This window comes from Zonotrichia leucophrys, chromosome 1A (genome assembly GCF_028769735.1).
Source record: "Zonotrichia leucophrys gambelii isolate GWCS_2022_RI chromosome 1A, RI_Zleu_2.0, whole genome shotgun sequence".
NCBI lineage: Eukaryota > Metazoa > Chordata > Aves > Passeriformes > Passerellidae > Zonotrichia > Zonotrichia leucophrys.
The window spans coordinates 44,492,341-44,507,300 of record NC_088170.1 but is presented as its reverse complement, the minus strand read 5'-3'; the positions used below and the strand labels follow the sequence as shown (position 1 = coordinate 44,507,300).

General features: G+C 41.2%; 1 protein-coding gene across 26 annotated transcripts in view; it reads left to right on the top strand.

Moving 5' to 3' along the window:
- The first annotated feature begins 807 nt into the window (after positions 1–807).
- The window catches only part of NRCAM (neuronal cell adhesion molecule), a 146,030-nt gene continuing 131,877 nt past the window's right edge, over positions 808–14,960 (top strand). For 12 of the 26 annotated variants that reach the window (XM_064702622.1, XM_064702616.1, XM_064702620.1 and 9 more), the window contains exon 1: positions 817–955. The gene's annotated coding sequence lies outside the window, so the exon portion shown is untranslated. Of the gene's footprint in view, positions 956–14,960 lie in introns of all 26 variants that reach the window. The other 14 variants (XM_064702600.1, XM_064702594.1, XM_064702597.1 and 11 more) reach the window with 3 other exon arrangements.

The following is a 14,960-nucleotide window of genomic DNA, read 5'->3' as shown; positions in this document are numbered from 1 at the left end:
TGCTATGTTAAAGGTATAGTTGGATTAATTTTGAGCAATACTGAGCACAGCCCATGGCAGACTCAAAATTACATTAAAATAATTTCTGATGTCGTTCATTAAATGAACTGACGTGAAGGGGAAGGAGAGCTCTGTGAGAGGTGCGCCCAGCAGAAAGGTTTACTCGGAATAAGCCCCGTTCTCGACTTCTCGCCAAATGGTGTCACGCAAAGCTTCCCTTTCAGCGATCGCATCCAAGCGCCCGCCCTCCTGAACTTGTGAACTGCAAATTTAACGAGTTCAACAGGACAATTCTCGAGTGTAAACTAATATCCTTGTCTCCAGTTTGGGAACTCGCTGAAACCATCTATTTAGAGGGGCACTGCCGGGCTAAAATAATGCGGCTATTTAAAACACCGCCCTTGCCGGGGGGGTGGGGGGGAGCAGCTCCGGGAGTGCCGCGGGGAGCGCTCGGCTGTCCCCGGCCGGGGGAGGCACAGGCGGGGCCCGAGGGCCTGCCGGGCACGGGCGCTGCTGGGGAGGCTCAGGGCCGGCTCGGTCTGGCAGCCCCTGAGCGGTGCTGGTGTGGCGATGCCACCCCGCTTTTAACCGAGGCGGCGGCGGCAGGGAGCGACAGAGGCAGGAGGCAGGGATGCCCAAGATGGACGCGCCCCGCGCCCCCTCAGGTGCGAGGGACCCGCGGCCCGCCCCGGCCCCGCCCCGGCCCCCGCGCCGCGCGCGCTCCCCGGCGCCACCCGCGCAGACGCGCGCGCCCTCCCCGCCCCCCCCGCCCCACGCGGGAGCGCGCGTTCCCCGCGGCGCGGCGGGGGCGGAGAGGGGAGGGGAGGGGACAGCGCGGGAGCGCGCCCGCCGCGGCTCTTCTCGCCGGGCTGCCGAGCGGGCAGCAGCCGGAGCAGCAGGAGCGCGAGTACTCCCTTCACCCTCTTCTCCCCGGGCAGAGGGGCCGCACCTTCCCGTGAGTACCGACCGGGCCGTCTCTGTCACTCGTCGCGCATCACGCACAGTGAGCTGCCGCGCCCGCTGTCGCGCCGGTGTCACATCCATCCCCCCGCACCGCCGGTGTCACATCCATCCCCGCACACTGCCGGTGTTGCATCCCCCCGCACCGCCGGTGTCACATCCATCCCCCCGCACCGCCGGTGTCACATCCATCCCCGCACACTGCCGGTGTTGCATCCCCCCGCACCGCCGGTGTCACATCCATCCCCGCACACTGCCGGTGTCACATCCATCTCCGCACACCGCCGGCTCGGCAGCGAGGAGCCGCCTGTCCTCCGTGGGTGCCGGGGCTGCTCCGAGGGGGCGGGCGAGGCGGCAGCGCTGAGCCCGCCCGGTGCCGCGGCGGCCGCTGCGGGGCTTTGTTGCGGCGGCGGCCGGTGGCACCTCCCGGGGTGGGCGGGCAGGGCCGGGCCGGGCTCCGCGGCTGCGGCGCGCCCACAGCCATCCCCGGGCGGGCTCGGTCGCCATTTCGTGCGCGGCCCGGCGGGGGCGAGGGCCGGGCGTGTGCGGGGGAAGGAGCTGTCGGTGCTGAACTGCCGCCGTCCGCCTTTCGGCTCTTGCGCCTTTATTTATCGCCCGTACTTTTCTTTTTTCTTTCCCGGCTCCTCACAGTTGCGATTTCATTTAGGTATAAAATAGCTACAGTGTGTCTGAATTGCGGGCTTTTCGTGTTTTTCCCTATTTTGGCTTCTTGAAGGCGATTAATGCACAATGTCGTGGTGAAGTCTGTGCACCGAGTGCGCTTGTCTCTTTGGTTATAAACTAATAATTAACCAAACCTTCAGCTGACGCTGAGGTCTTCAGCATAGATGTGTTAGTTTTGAAGTCTGAAATGTGTTTAAACCAAGGCTTTGGAGTCTAAGTGTAAACAGTACCTGATTAATAATGCCAAGCTGTTTAAATATTTAAGATCATAGTGTGCTTCAGCCCAGTCAATAAGCCTGTTCCATACTGACAAGTACTCTGTGAAAAGAGTGCTGTTGCTTAGCTCTCTGTGTAGTTGGATAAAACAATGGAAAATGTGATATATAGCTCTGCAGTGAAACCTGTAGATCATGACATGATGTTCTTTTATCCCTAAAGGTCCAGCTTTTGTGTGTTTATTCAAAACAACCTCCTACTGAGTGAAAAAGCCAGTGTCAAACACCTAGGTTCCTTTTTTCTAATGTTCTTTATGCATTTCTTCCTCTGTCTGATTTCTTTCTCTGTTTGATTCTTAAGTATATTGTGGAAAAGGTAGATGAAACCTGAAAAAATTATTATATCCAGTAAGTGCACTATTAATAATTTTGACATCTCCCATAATTTATTGTAATAGATATGGTAATTTATGGATGGTAGTTATATGGGTCTGTGCATAAAACAGGTCAATTGTATGACATCAAAAAGCATCTGGACTGTCTTTTGGGTTTGAGAGCAGCTTATATGCCAAGAGGCTGTCTTGCTGCTGTTCTTTGGCAAAAGATAGCTGGAAAGAGAAAGGTAGTTCAGTGTTACACAGCTCAAAGGACCTAGAAATCAGAAAACTGACTTGCAGGTGCAGCACCTTTTTAATATTTGTCTAATGTGTTTGATGTTATCATTTGTGTGTCTATACCTCAGGCATTTGTTTAGTTTTGAATAGAAATTGCAATGCAAGTGACCAGAGCTCCTAATGAGTGTGATGCTGAAGTCTGTGAAAGTTACTTATTTGAATTTCAAAGTACTTTGAAATTCTCCTGTGTGTCTAAAATTAGCTGTCAGACTATATCAGTATAGAACTGGGAAAGTGTTACATTCTGAGACTATTGAATGTAAAGAAGCAAACCCAGAAGAATGCTTGGTGGGGACACTTGGAGATCCACTGAATGGGTTCACATTCTGGGTTGTGCAAAGGCAGGGTAGCTAAAGGCAAACTGTGCAGTTGTGTCACCACATCGGAGGGTGGAGTAGTGTGCACCAGCTGGTGCTAAGGATGGAGCTAAAACCTTCCTCACAACTCACAGATAAATCCACAACTAATCATACTCATAATAGTATCTTAATCATACTCATAATAGTATCTTAGCTCTGTCATTAGCATTACTGGCCTCAGCAGAATTATTCAAAAGTAATAATGTTCAAGGTGAATGAGATCACCAGAATCTGAGCCTTAGATACTGTTCCATATCTTCTTGGAGAAAGTGTATTATTTTTCCTATATACCACAGCTTGTTTGACAAAAAAGGCTGTAATAAGAAAATTTGGCTATTTTTAATGGTCTTTATTTTAAGAAAATGAAATAAATCCAGTGATGCGTACTGATACCTCCTGCTAGCTTGTTGCACTGTGGTGTTTCTCTTTGGTGCTCAAAAAGGTGACAGCAGAAGCTTTAGTAACCAAGTTAAGAGTTTCTTGGGGTTAATGAGATGTCTCTCTAATTGTCAGACTTTATTTTGAGGATTCCAATTTCAAGTCAGGTAATGCATGTTGCCTGTTCTTCCTGCTTTTGCGAAATGACTCGCCATGGTATCTGGACATAAATGATATTGAATACAATAAGGGTTTGGCATTTTTTGAGCATTTTGATTGAGCTCAAATAGCTGAATCAGCCTAAAAATTAAATCTGTTTTGACTGCACCAGTGAAATTGCTGTTATTCTGTACTTTTATTAATCTGTCTCAAATCACCTTGAATTGTGATTACTTAACTGCCATTATATTGACACAGTTCAGTGAAATTGTGCTGTTCAGTTTTCACTGGACTTGTTAATTTCTTCACGTTTTATGAACAGAGTTGGTAAAATGGGAAGGCATACAGAGCAAAGTATATCTTGGTAATGAAAGCTGAGAGAATAATGTAGGAGGTATTGTGTTGGGCAATATGCAATGAATTTGATTTTGCCTTTCTGAGTGGGCTGACAGTATTAACAGAATTTTTAAAATACTTTCTCTGCAGTGATAATTTGTTGCATTTTAAATTGGTAAGTGTGTGTATTGCCTATTCAATTCAGTATTCAGGACACTGCAACTTCTGCATTTATGAATGCTGTCTCATAAATGTGATATTAAGGGAATTTGTAAAGAGTTAATCTCCAATAATAAGATTACATGATGCACCGTAAGTTTTGTCCTGCAGTTTGTTAACCAGGAAGGGATAGTTGCAAGCTAGCTATCTTGCTTTCTTCTGAGCTACTGGAGGCTGGCTGAGCTTTCAGTTATTTACCTCAATAGAAAACTGAAAGGGAAAAAGTGAACAAAGGAGGTCTGTTTTGCCTGTCCCACTTGCTGGGCTGTTGTCTTTGCCCTTTTCAGTGAAGGAGGGGGTAGAGCTGGGTCAGAGTTGAAGAAGACTGAAAAGGAATTCAAGTCTTATATTGAAATGTGAATGATAGCTTAGTTTGAGCACCGAACACATTTGTTAGGATTGATTTTTTTCTGTCTGTGGGAGCTTTAACTGACAGATGGTGATGGACTGGCATATAGACTGCTAGAAGGTACAGCTAGATATGTGTTCAGACCCTGATTAGACACTCAGTAAACAAGTGCATATCTGATGAGACTTTTAATACTGGAGATACTGATGCTAGACACAGTGTGACACACTAGACATTTGATTGTGTGAATTAAGGGCAGACCCCTGCAGCTGGCATACATTCAGGCTTACTTGTCTAGCCTAATTGCATTGCAAATACTCCTCTGGATTGATCTTTAGCTTCTCCCTTCTAGTAGATGTTGAATAAGTGCAGAAATGTTCATCTGGATCCTCTATTAACTGTTGTTAAGAAGCTTTCAATTTATCTTTTTTTGGTTTGCTGTATGAATTGGGATGTATCTTAGCATTCATTTTGTGAATACACTGTTTTTCTACACTGTTTTGGTTTTGAAATGGCTCAATTCATAATGTGGTTACAGCTTTCCCCTTGTTAACTTTTTAGTATGGAAGCATAACAGCTTGAATTATAAAATGTTTCTGTAAGAGCTCACAGTACCCCCATTCTCCTTTAAGCAACTAAACTTTATATAAAAAAAGCAGCATTTGAGGCAGAGCATTTCAGATGCATAAAAATAGCCAAGAGAGGAAAAAAAAGGCTAGTTCAAGTTATGAGGACGTGATAACTTTAAAAAACAACCTCATTAGAAAGGAACTAGCTGTCTAAATTGTCAGTTACATCAGACAGAATTGGTACAGATGTTGTCTCTCTAAATTCTGTAAATACTCATGTAAGACTGCTGAATTTGGATGCATCCCAATGGGAATTGAGTTGCCCTTATACTTTGTCTGCATCACTAAGTATACATGGCTTTTAATTTCCTTGGGTTTAAAGTATGTAATTGTTTCTGTTCAGCAGCTTGTTTGAGGAAAAAAAGCTGATCCATAACTTCCCGGTAGCGTGAGTTAGTCTTTGGCCACTAATTAGGTTTTTCTGGACAGCCAACCAAAAAATTAACTCACCATTTTCCTTTAGACTGTTACCTAAGTGAGGACATGACTGTTTATACACGAGTACGGATTGTCTTTTTCTGATCTGTGCCCCTGACTTCAAACTTTATTTTCTCTGTGTTTTCAGTGCTGCTGTGTTTGTCCAGCCTGATTCTGAGGGTTCATGAAGAGGAATCCTTTACAATGCCCTTTACAATGTGACAGCCCTGCAGGGCTGTGTGTGTGTCTGTGTATTTGCAGAGGTGGTGTGTAAGCAGTGAGTGCAGGAGCCAGCCTTTCAGCACCAGACCTGGAGTCAGGAAACAGTTCTGGTGGTGAAGGACAATTCCATGGAGTTAACTGACCAGAGCACAGGGGCTGGCCAAGGGGAGCCTTCCCCACTGAGTGCTGCAGCATGGGCAGGGTAGTAGAAACCAACAAAATTCAAAAGGCAAGGAAAAACAAATCTTGAGAAAGACCACTTTTCAAGAATGTTTAAAAGTTCAGTGGTGTTCATCAGTAGGCTTGTACACGAGTTTCTCTTTGTAACAAGATCAATGGTTCTCTTTGCTGTTTCTCCAGTTTAGAAGGACTAAAACGTAGAGTTTCCCACCCTCCTGCTGTTCATATCTCTAAGACAATCAGAATGCAGGAGGTGCTTGATGTGCATTCCTTCTTAGAATTTTGAAGTGATAGCAGGAAGAGGAAAGCTTGGGCACAGCTCTTCTTTGGGTGTGATAAACAGGTTTAGTGATTTGTTTACTGCCACTTTGAGTAAGCTGTGAGTCCCTCCACCCAGCCCCACCACCACCTGTAGACCAGTCCTGTGGTCTCTGGGAAAACTAAATAAATAATAGAAAGTTAAATCCTCTTTTATTGGTGCTCTTTTGAAATGGGAATAATTTTTAAATTGTGAGATCAACTGCATTTGGTATATTTTGTGGAATTTGTTACATGGCAACAAAACAATCAAAACCCAGTTTTCCCGTTGGGTGAGACAAGATGTTGATAGGCTGTGCTAGCCATTTTACTGATTTTTAATTTCTTCTGACTTGGTAATTCCTACTGAAGCTCAGAAAAGCAAAATATATTCCTTTTCCTTTCCCATCCTTTCAAAACTGTACAAGATTTGAGTAAGTTTGCAAGAGAGAGCTCTTCATGAAAAGAGAACAAAAATGTAGGTTTTGTGTGCAGTGCCGAATACCCTGAAGCCTCCAGGCATTCTTGAGTCTCGGAGCTGTGAGTTTTGTGTTCTGGTCCAGCTGCTGTAAAGAGCTGTGTTCTCTCCACGGAGGAAGTTTTTTACTATGAGAACAATCAGCCATTGGAATAATCTCCCCAGGCAAGCAGTTGATTCCCCAACACTGGACACTTTTAAGATGCATCTGGACAGACTTTTGGGACGTCTTGTCTAGACTGTGCTTTTGCCAAGAAAAGCTGAACCAGAGGTCCTTGAGCTCCTTTTCCAATGTGGTGTTTTTGTGGTTCTGTGTTATGTTCTTGACGCTCTTACAGACAATCCAGAGTCCTCCAAGCTTCTTTCTGCTGCAGGTGTCATTATTATTTCCTTGGCCTAGGATTGGTTAGGGCATAAAGGCAGATAAGAATTATCACTATTGCTGCAACTCAGTCTCAGTAGTACTGCAAGGGCGTTTGGGACACATTTGAGCTTGTGAAGGAACTCACCCTTCATACTGGAGCTGTATGTACCTTATGTGTAGTTTGGTGTGCTTTTTGCCTGCTGTAGTGATTGTGTCTTTATAGAAATTTCTGTACAGTGCAGCTCTGACACCTGTAATATGAAAATAGTCTTTCAAATATTCCTGCTTTCCTTCAGAAGCATTTAATGTGTTATGGACCTTGGAGTCTAGTAGCCAATATTTCAATGTATTATGAAGTGTAACATCTTTCCCAGACAACACCAAACTTATAATCTCAAAGTAAATTGAAACTTCAGTTCTGTCTTTCTTCTTTTATGTTGCTGGAGTAATTAAAAAATTATATCTAAACTTGGTTCTAGACAGGGACAAAACAAGGAATGTCTTAACTTACACGTGAGCTATTTCTGCATGATAAAGTTGAAATGTAGACAGTTGACTAACTGGAAAGCAAGCTAGTCCAAGGAGACTAAAAGCTAAATATCTATTAGACCTTGTTGGTGGTAGTTGTATGAAGTGCATTTTTAACTTAAAAAGGGATAAAAATGTTGGAACATAGAAGAAGAGTGTGACCACCAGAGGGCAGACACTGTGTAATGACTTCAACCCAAAATCCTTAGAAAAGAGTCTGTGCCTATTAAAATGCAATGAGATAATGACTGAATAAATAAAACAGTGAAAAGGCACAAAATTTCATACACTGACAGAAATATAATACTGTTTAGTATTATTTTTCAGTGTTTAAGATGAAAGTAAATACATCTGCTTAGAACTCATCTGAGGTTTTGTATTTCTACAGTGGAAGTCAGAGTAGTTCATCAGATCATGCAGTTGACCTGTAAATAATGAGTTCTTTACCTCAACTCATTTGCCTTTATATTGAGTCCAGTAATTTTAATTTGAACATGTTTTTCATTTGGCAATGAAAAGTGGACTCCTTTCTCAATAGTTTCTCCCTTGTAGTTAAAAGAATAAAGAATCTCTCTGAATTAAATTTCATGTTTTCCCAGACATACCCCAGGATTTGCATATAGTTTTATTTTATTAATAATATATATGTCCTTTAAAGTGTGTAATTTTGCTCTTCAGAGTATTATGGAAAGTATTTAATATTACAGACCTTAAATGCTTCAACAAAGTAGCCTTTTTGAGGAAAGAGGTAGTGTAGATTTTAGTGAAAAATGATTACTGTCTAGTAATTTTCAATTAGCTTACTTGATAGGAATGTAGGTGTTTAATTAAAGTAAGTGAATATTTTGGGTTTTACTGCTCATGCACTGTCTCAAGTTACAGTGATAGTGTCTTTTCTTTGAATTATTTTCCTCAAAAACCTAGACTGCTTTTGTGAGGAAAGAAAAGCCTTTAACTCCTTGTTTTGAAGCCACAATATTTTTTAAAATCATGTCTCAAAAGACCTTTGGTTGCTCTCTGGGGGTCTCAACTCTACCAGTTATGCTGATACTTTTTACTACTTAAGTTTTATGTAATTCACAACCTTCTCACCTTCTTGGCATTGAAATACAGGAGTAGGTTTCTTGTCACATCCAGAGTTGACAGGATCAGACATCTGAAAGGGTATCATGGGATTAAATATGAATACACAAATCTTAATAACTCATTCACTTGAATAATGTGTAGTAGCTTCCCCCTGTCCCCCATGTCTAGAAACCTAAAAACATAACTAAAAATGAAATCAGACTTGCAGTCAATAATTGGTTGATTTTTGCACCTTAAAAAAAAGTAAAGTGGCTAAAGTGATGAGGCTTGCTAGCTCTCTACAAGGGCTCAATTCTATCCCTTGGATACAGTGGCAGAAACACAATTGCTGAGAACATCTGCAGCATCACAATCTGTTGGAAGTTAAGTGGCTGCCAAGGCCAATGCCAAAGTTCACATTAGTAGGAAGATTAGTCTTCGTGTTCATTATGTTATCCAGACATTTATGTGTGTTTTTTTCCTGAGGTAAAGCTGTCTTAAGAGTCAAACATTCCTGTGAATTCCCCTACCCACTTAGTTTAACTGAGATTGAAAGACAGCACAACAGTTACTAATCATACTTGAGACAGCAAGCTAAAGTAAATAAATACGATTTTTTAAATTATTATAAATGGGAAAGTTCAAATTGCAAACTAATAGGTAGCTTCCTTGTTTGACTGTCAATAGAAAGACATATTTATTGAAATGGAAGGGAGAAGAGGAAGAAAGTGCTGAAACCAGAAGAAAATGTGAAGATAAAGTGAGGGGAAACAGAGCAAAGAGAAAAAGCCTAGTTAATTACATACAAATAGGTACTATGATTTCTTGTTTGCTAAAACAAAACTTCAAGCTGTAGTTTTAGTGAGTGATGCTCAAAACTCTGAAGTATTGTCTGAATTAGTTAAGAACTAAGTTTGAAAAAAAGATTTGTAAGATTCTTCTCCTAAAGGTTGTTCATCTCTTCCTTTACTTGCTGCTCACAAGTGTAAAAATGACCTTTCTGTGACAGTCTCTTGATCTATGCTCCAGTGATTATTCTGCACACATCTGAGTTGTGACAGAACACTGGAATGAAAATTGCAAAATAGTACAAGAACATGTCTCTCTGAAGATGCAGAATAATAATGATCCCTGAAATTGAGTGCCTGGATTATCCTGGATAGTAGAGAGGATGGAGTGAGGCTTCTGTTTCTGCAATTATATTTAAAAATAGTTGAATATTTGCTTTTATTAGTCAAAGATAAATATCTGTGGTAATGGGAAATAATTTATAATTCACTAGTGGTGGTGAGCTAGTGTACTACTTTAATTTTTGATCCTTTTCAAAAATAGAATTCAGATTAATGGAATTAGGAAGTGTTTGATTATAATTTCAGTAATTCTCCTCAGTTTTAATATTAATTTATTTTTATAATTAATGATGAAAGGTACTGAACTGAGGCCTTGAAATATGACTTGGAATTTAAACATTTCAGTACTTGCAGTATATTGCCATTTGAATATTACTATGGGAAATAGAGATATGGATAATTTTTAACACTGAATATCATTGGAAAGAACAACCCATCCCTTTTCAGACAGAACTGAAAATGTAAGTCAACCTTAGTAATGTAATTCAATTTCTGAACACTAATCCTCTAACAAAGGCTTGAGCAGAGCCCGAAATGAAACACTTGCAAGTCTATAAGTAGGACCCAGAAGAGCAACATTTTTTACTCCCTTTTCTTCTTTATCCCTTCATTGCTTTTTCTACCATCCAGTGATAGATTTTTAAATACCCGCTATTGAGGCATAGGCAAGTAATTAGAATGTAAATCTTAGTCTGAGTGCAATTGGGTGTTAGTAGGCGCAGAAATGTAAAGTAAAACTTATAGTTGCCTTTTAAGAAGTCTTACATACTTAATATAATCAAATGGTCAGACTTTGAAGTGTCTTAAAATCTTTGTTGTCTAATAACTTCTGAGTTTTCGTATAAAATTATTTTGCAAATTTCTGTGTGTTGTTTGAGACTGTGGCTCTCTGCCCATACATTACCAGTCCTAATGAGATTGTAATGTATGATTACAGCTTCTAGACACAATTGATGGGTACTGTGCTGTAGAGTTTTTTAACACTTAATGCTTTTCAAGAATATTAAATACTGCTCCACTAAATAGATTCATATTGGTGACTTTTGTTACTGTTTTATTATGTTACTGTTCAGTACCACAGTTTAAAAACTCTCTGTGAAAGGACACATGGTTAGCATAAATATTCCTCTTTCAGAAGCCCTTCATGTAGCGTACCTTGCTCATCAAAAGTTTCCTTTGCTGTTGGTGAAGCTGCATTTGAGGTGATTAATCTTATTGGTGATGTGGAAAGGAAAGCTTAGATTAAACTAGTTTAATTCTGAATAGTGCTTCAGTAGCTTCAGTACTGGGAAGCTAACAACTATACTGTAAAGAAAATATAATATCCTGCAGATGGCTGAGGACAATGCCACTAATACTGAGTTTGGAGAAGCAGCATGGTCAGATTATCCTCACTGACTTCAGCATGAGTGCATGATATTCTGTTGTAGTGAAGTTACTGATTAGGTACAGAGCTTGATGACAAAAGGTGATGAGTTTTGAGATTTCATTCATTTTTGTTATACTTTGAGCAGGGGGTGTGTTTGGGTGGAGCTTCCCTTGCACATCCAGCCAACTGTCCCAGGAACTGGTAGTGCCTTTAATGTTATGCTGGCAAGTTGTCATACAGTAGTTTTAAATAAAGCGCTTTCCATTATGTGTATTTCTGTTGATTCTCCAAGCTGTGATTTCTGCCAAGGTTATTTCTATTTATTTTTCAAGCTATGTATTAACTGTGCTATAAATGTAGAAGTGCCCCAAATTGACTTCTTGCGAGCAAATGTAGGTAAGAGAGCAGGAGAGTCACTTTTTGTGCTGTGCTATCTGATCTGAGGTCAGTGTTAGTGAAGGGATTTGTGTCAACTCATAGTCAGCAGTCCAGGTGACTTCCTTGGCATGTTACACTGCTGAGAGTTCTGTAACTTACTCTGTGCATGCATGTGTTATCCCTGTGGCTTTTTTAAACTTCTGGTAATTATCTGATCCCTTTACTGCCTTGGTTAATTGAAATAAAACTATGCTTGTAGGGAAGGAAATGAGGGTGAGAATGACACCTTCTGGGGTGATGACTGTGCTTGCACATCAGCACTGGTTCCCCATTGGTCCTAAGGTGTAACCTGTGTTTGGGATTATGGCTGCTCATCACTGTCATTCAAAGCAGTCATGGTTGGTCTTTAAGGAATAGGAAAACTGTTGGAATTTCCTAACGGTGTATATGAAGGAATCAGACTAAGAACAAACTTGTCTGTGATGGCTGGGTTTTTTGAGAAGCCAGAGTTGTGAAGATGATCATGCTTGGACTGACTGAGAACCTGTGATGCAAGTGGTAGGTGCAACCTTCACTTCAGAGATACTGTTCTGATCCTGTCTGGGTAGTAATTTAAAGTACTTGCAGGAATTTGCAGTGAATTCACTTCAGCTATTTTAGAAAAAATGTGTGAGAAATGACTGGAGTTCTATTTTTCCATCTGGTGTCATTATTTTAAAATTACATTAAAATCTCAGTGTTACTGGCTTTTTCTGGTCCACCATCTATGTAAAATGGGAATGATGCCTCTAGGATTGATCTGAAGCCTGAATTGGGCTTTTGATAATTTGCTGTCATTTAGTTCACTGCAACTTTGATAAAATAAGTATTTCTAGGGACTACACCAGAAACCTAAATTTGGAAACCATTAAGGAAGCAACACAGATGCAGATGAGGTAGGCTTAATGTGTTGAGAAATTCTGTGAGATGACCCTAGTGTTTCCTTGAAAAAGACAATGCAATCCCTTGTCTCCAAATAACCTTCTCAATATTGTTGCTCAGTCAGACAGCTGTTTGTTTAAAGAGTGAATGGGAAAGGTAATCAACTAGTTTCTGTTGTGGTGAGTAATGCTCATTTGAGGAATCTAATCTCTTGGGTAGGGTCTGATGGTCCTTTATCACCTGGTGGTGGAAGTCTCTTTGTCTGGATTACATGAGACTCCACAAAACATTTTCTGCTGATTATGCACGATCTGTTTCTTCCAGTTTACCATAAACTCTATTCCATTTTGTATTTCCTGGCTGTCTTGCATATACACAGGAGATTGCCGCGTAAATAGGAACAGTTTCAGCTGCCTGAGGGAGTCTCTGGGAATGCTGGATTCTTGACATCAGATGCTATCCATGCTTGCAAGCAGCTCCAGTTGGCCTGTGCACAGGAGCACAGGGACTGTCCATTATTCCCAGCTGAAGGGGTCCTGTTTACCAGCTGCCTTGTTATAAAGGCAGGTGAGAGTTTATTCAGTCATCATACTGTGCAAATGTTACAAGGGACTGATTTGAGATATTTAATTTGAACAGTTCCTGGTCCATGCTGTACTGTGCAAATGTTACAAGGGACTGATTTGAGATATTTAATTTGAACAGTTCCTGGTCCATGCTGGGGGCTGATGAGTAAGTGTGCTGGGTGTGCACACAGACACAGCCATGGTAAATGTATGGTGTTTTGAATTTAGTTTGGTTTTTCTCCATAATTATAAATTCTGTATATCTTGCTACAATATAAAATATATTGGTTTAGACCAAAATTTGGTAGTAAAATCAGGATAAAGGAATGGATACACATTTTACAAGCTTTCTGGAAAAAATGTGTGGTATTGTGCTGTTTTCCTGGAAGCAGACTGTCTTAAGTGGTTTCTGTGCTAGTGTTAATTGCTAACTTTACAGCCATTGCCACTAACAGCATGTAATATTTCAAACAGCCTGCTGGAGCTTCTGAAATGGGATGCCTTTATCCTGATGACAGCATGGTGTACAAATGTTAGTACTTCATCAAGACTGTATAGCAGTAGAGTTGGGCACTGGGAAGGTGATGAAGGCTGGGAGGGTATTGCCACACATGTATCCTTTTCCCTGAGGCACCTGCTTTTAGCTACAATCAGAGATGAGACCTTGGGGTACTTGTTACTCTGCTGAGTGTGTGCCAGACTTGGTAGGACATGCAGCACTTGTACTTTCAAATTTAAAGAGATCATCGGACTAAACTGAACCAGATCAGGGCTTGGAACCCTGTTGGATTCCAGGATATTTTTCTGACAAATGTTACTGCAATAATTGAACATATCTGTAAATATAGTATTCATTGTGTGTTTATGCATAATAAAGTGGAATCCTGTCTTCATAACTTAAACTCAGCTGTACCAGAATCTGAACTACTTGGTATAGGGTAGACCTGCCCAACAGAACTATGTTTTTAGCATTTTGCATCTTGTTGAAAAGTAAGAACTCACTGAAGACCAGACCAATGAAATCCTTGTCTGTCTTTCCTTAAAAGCATTAAGGAATCATTAGGATATTGTGTCTAACTTTGAATTTGTTCCTTTGCTGAGCAGAGTGGGAGGCAAATGTTTAAACCAGGTGACTTCCAGAAATCCTTTCCAACCTTAACTGCTCAGATTATTCTGATGTCTTCTGTCCGTTTCAGAACAAGTTTGTCTGTTGTTCTTCTGTGGACAAATGTTTCAGAGTATTGGAAAAAGAACATTTTTTTCCCAGTGACTGGGTCACAGAAAAAGTGGAGATCCTGGTTCTGTTGTGTTTTGGTTGTTGCGGGTTTTTTGTTTGGTTGCTTCTTTGTTTCTTTATGTTTGGTTTGCTTTTTTGTTTTGGTTTTGTGGGTTTTGTTTTTTGCTGGGCTTCATGGGATCTCAGTTAGTTCTGGGTTCTGACTGCCAGGACCCAGAGCATGGTATGTGAAAGTTTTCATCTGTCCTGAGCTTCTGTGCAACAGGGAACGAAAGGTGCCAGATTGTACTCTCCAGTGAGCCTGTATTCTGTAATAAACCTTCAGCAGCCCCGTTCAATCAGCCCTTCTTATGGGGAGCTTGATGATGGATCCCCCATCAATCATTAAATATGTGCCACAGCCACCTGGCTGTGGAGGAGGTCAACAGAATTATCACTGTTTGTGCTTCTCAGGAATTGTGATCCCCACCACATCTGACTTTTGCAGCTCTTCAAGAGAACTCTTGTAGACTTCAGGTGCTTAATCACATCTACTTAGAGAGCTGTAGAGTGCTAAACCAAAGCCAGGTGTTTATCTACTCAGAGTATGTGTTGTGTGCGCAGCTGGGGGAGTGAAGTTGACTCTCTAGGAACTTCTAAGGCTCACCTGGGGCCTGTGCAGTGTACTTGGATATCTGCCTGCATTCTGTGACTTTTTTATGCTACAAACTAAATTACTGTTCAAAATTTAAGTGGGATAAGGTGAATTAGCAAAAGGTTTAGTATTAACTCCCTACCATAAAGTTATCTGTTTTATTAGTGACAAAACTTTGTTTTGTCATCACATCCCATGGATGTGAGTAATTC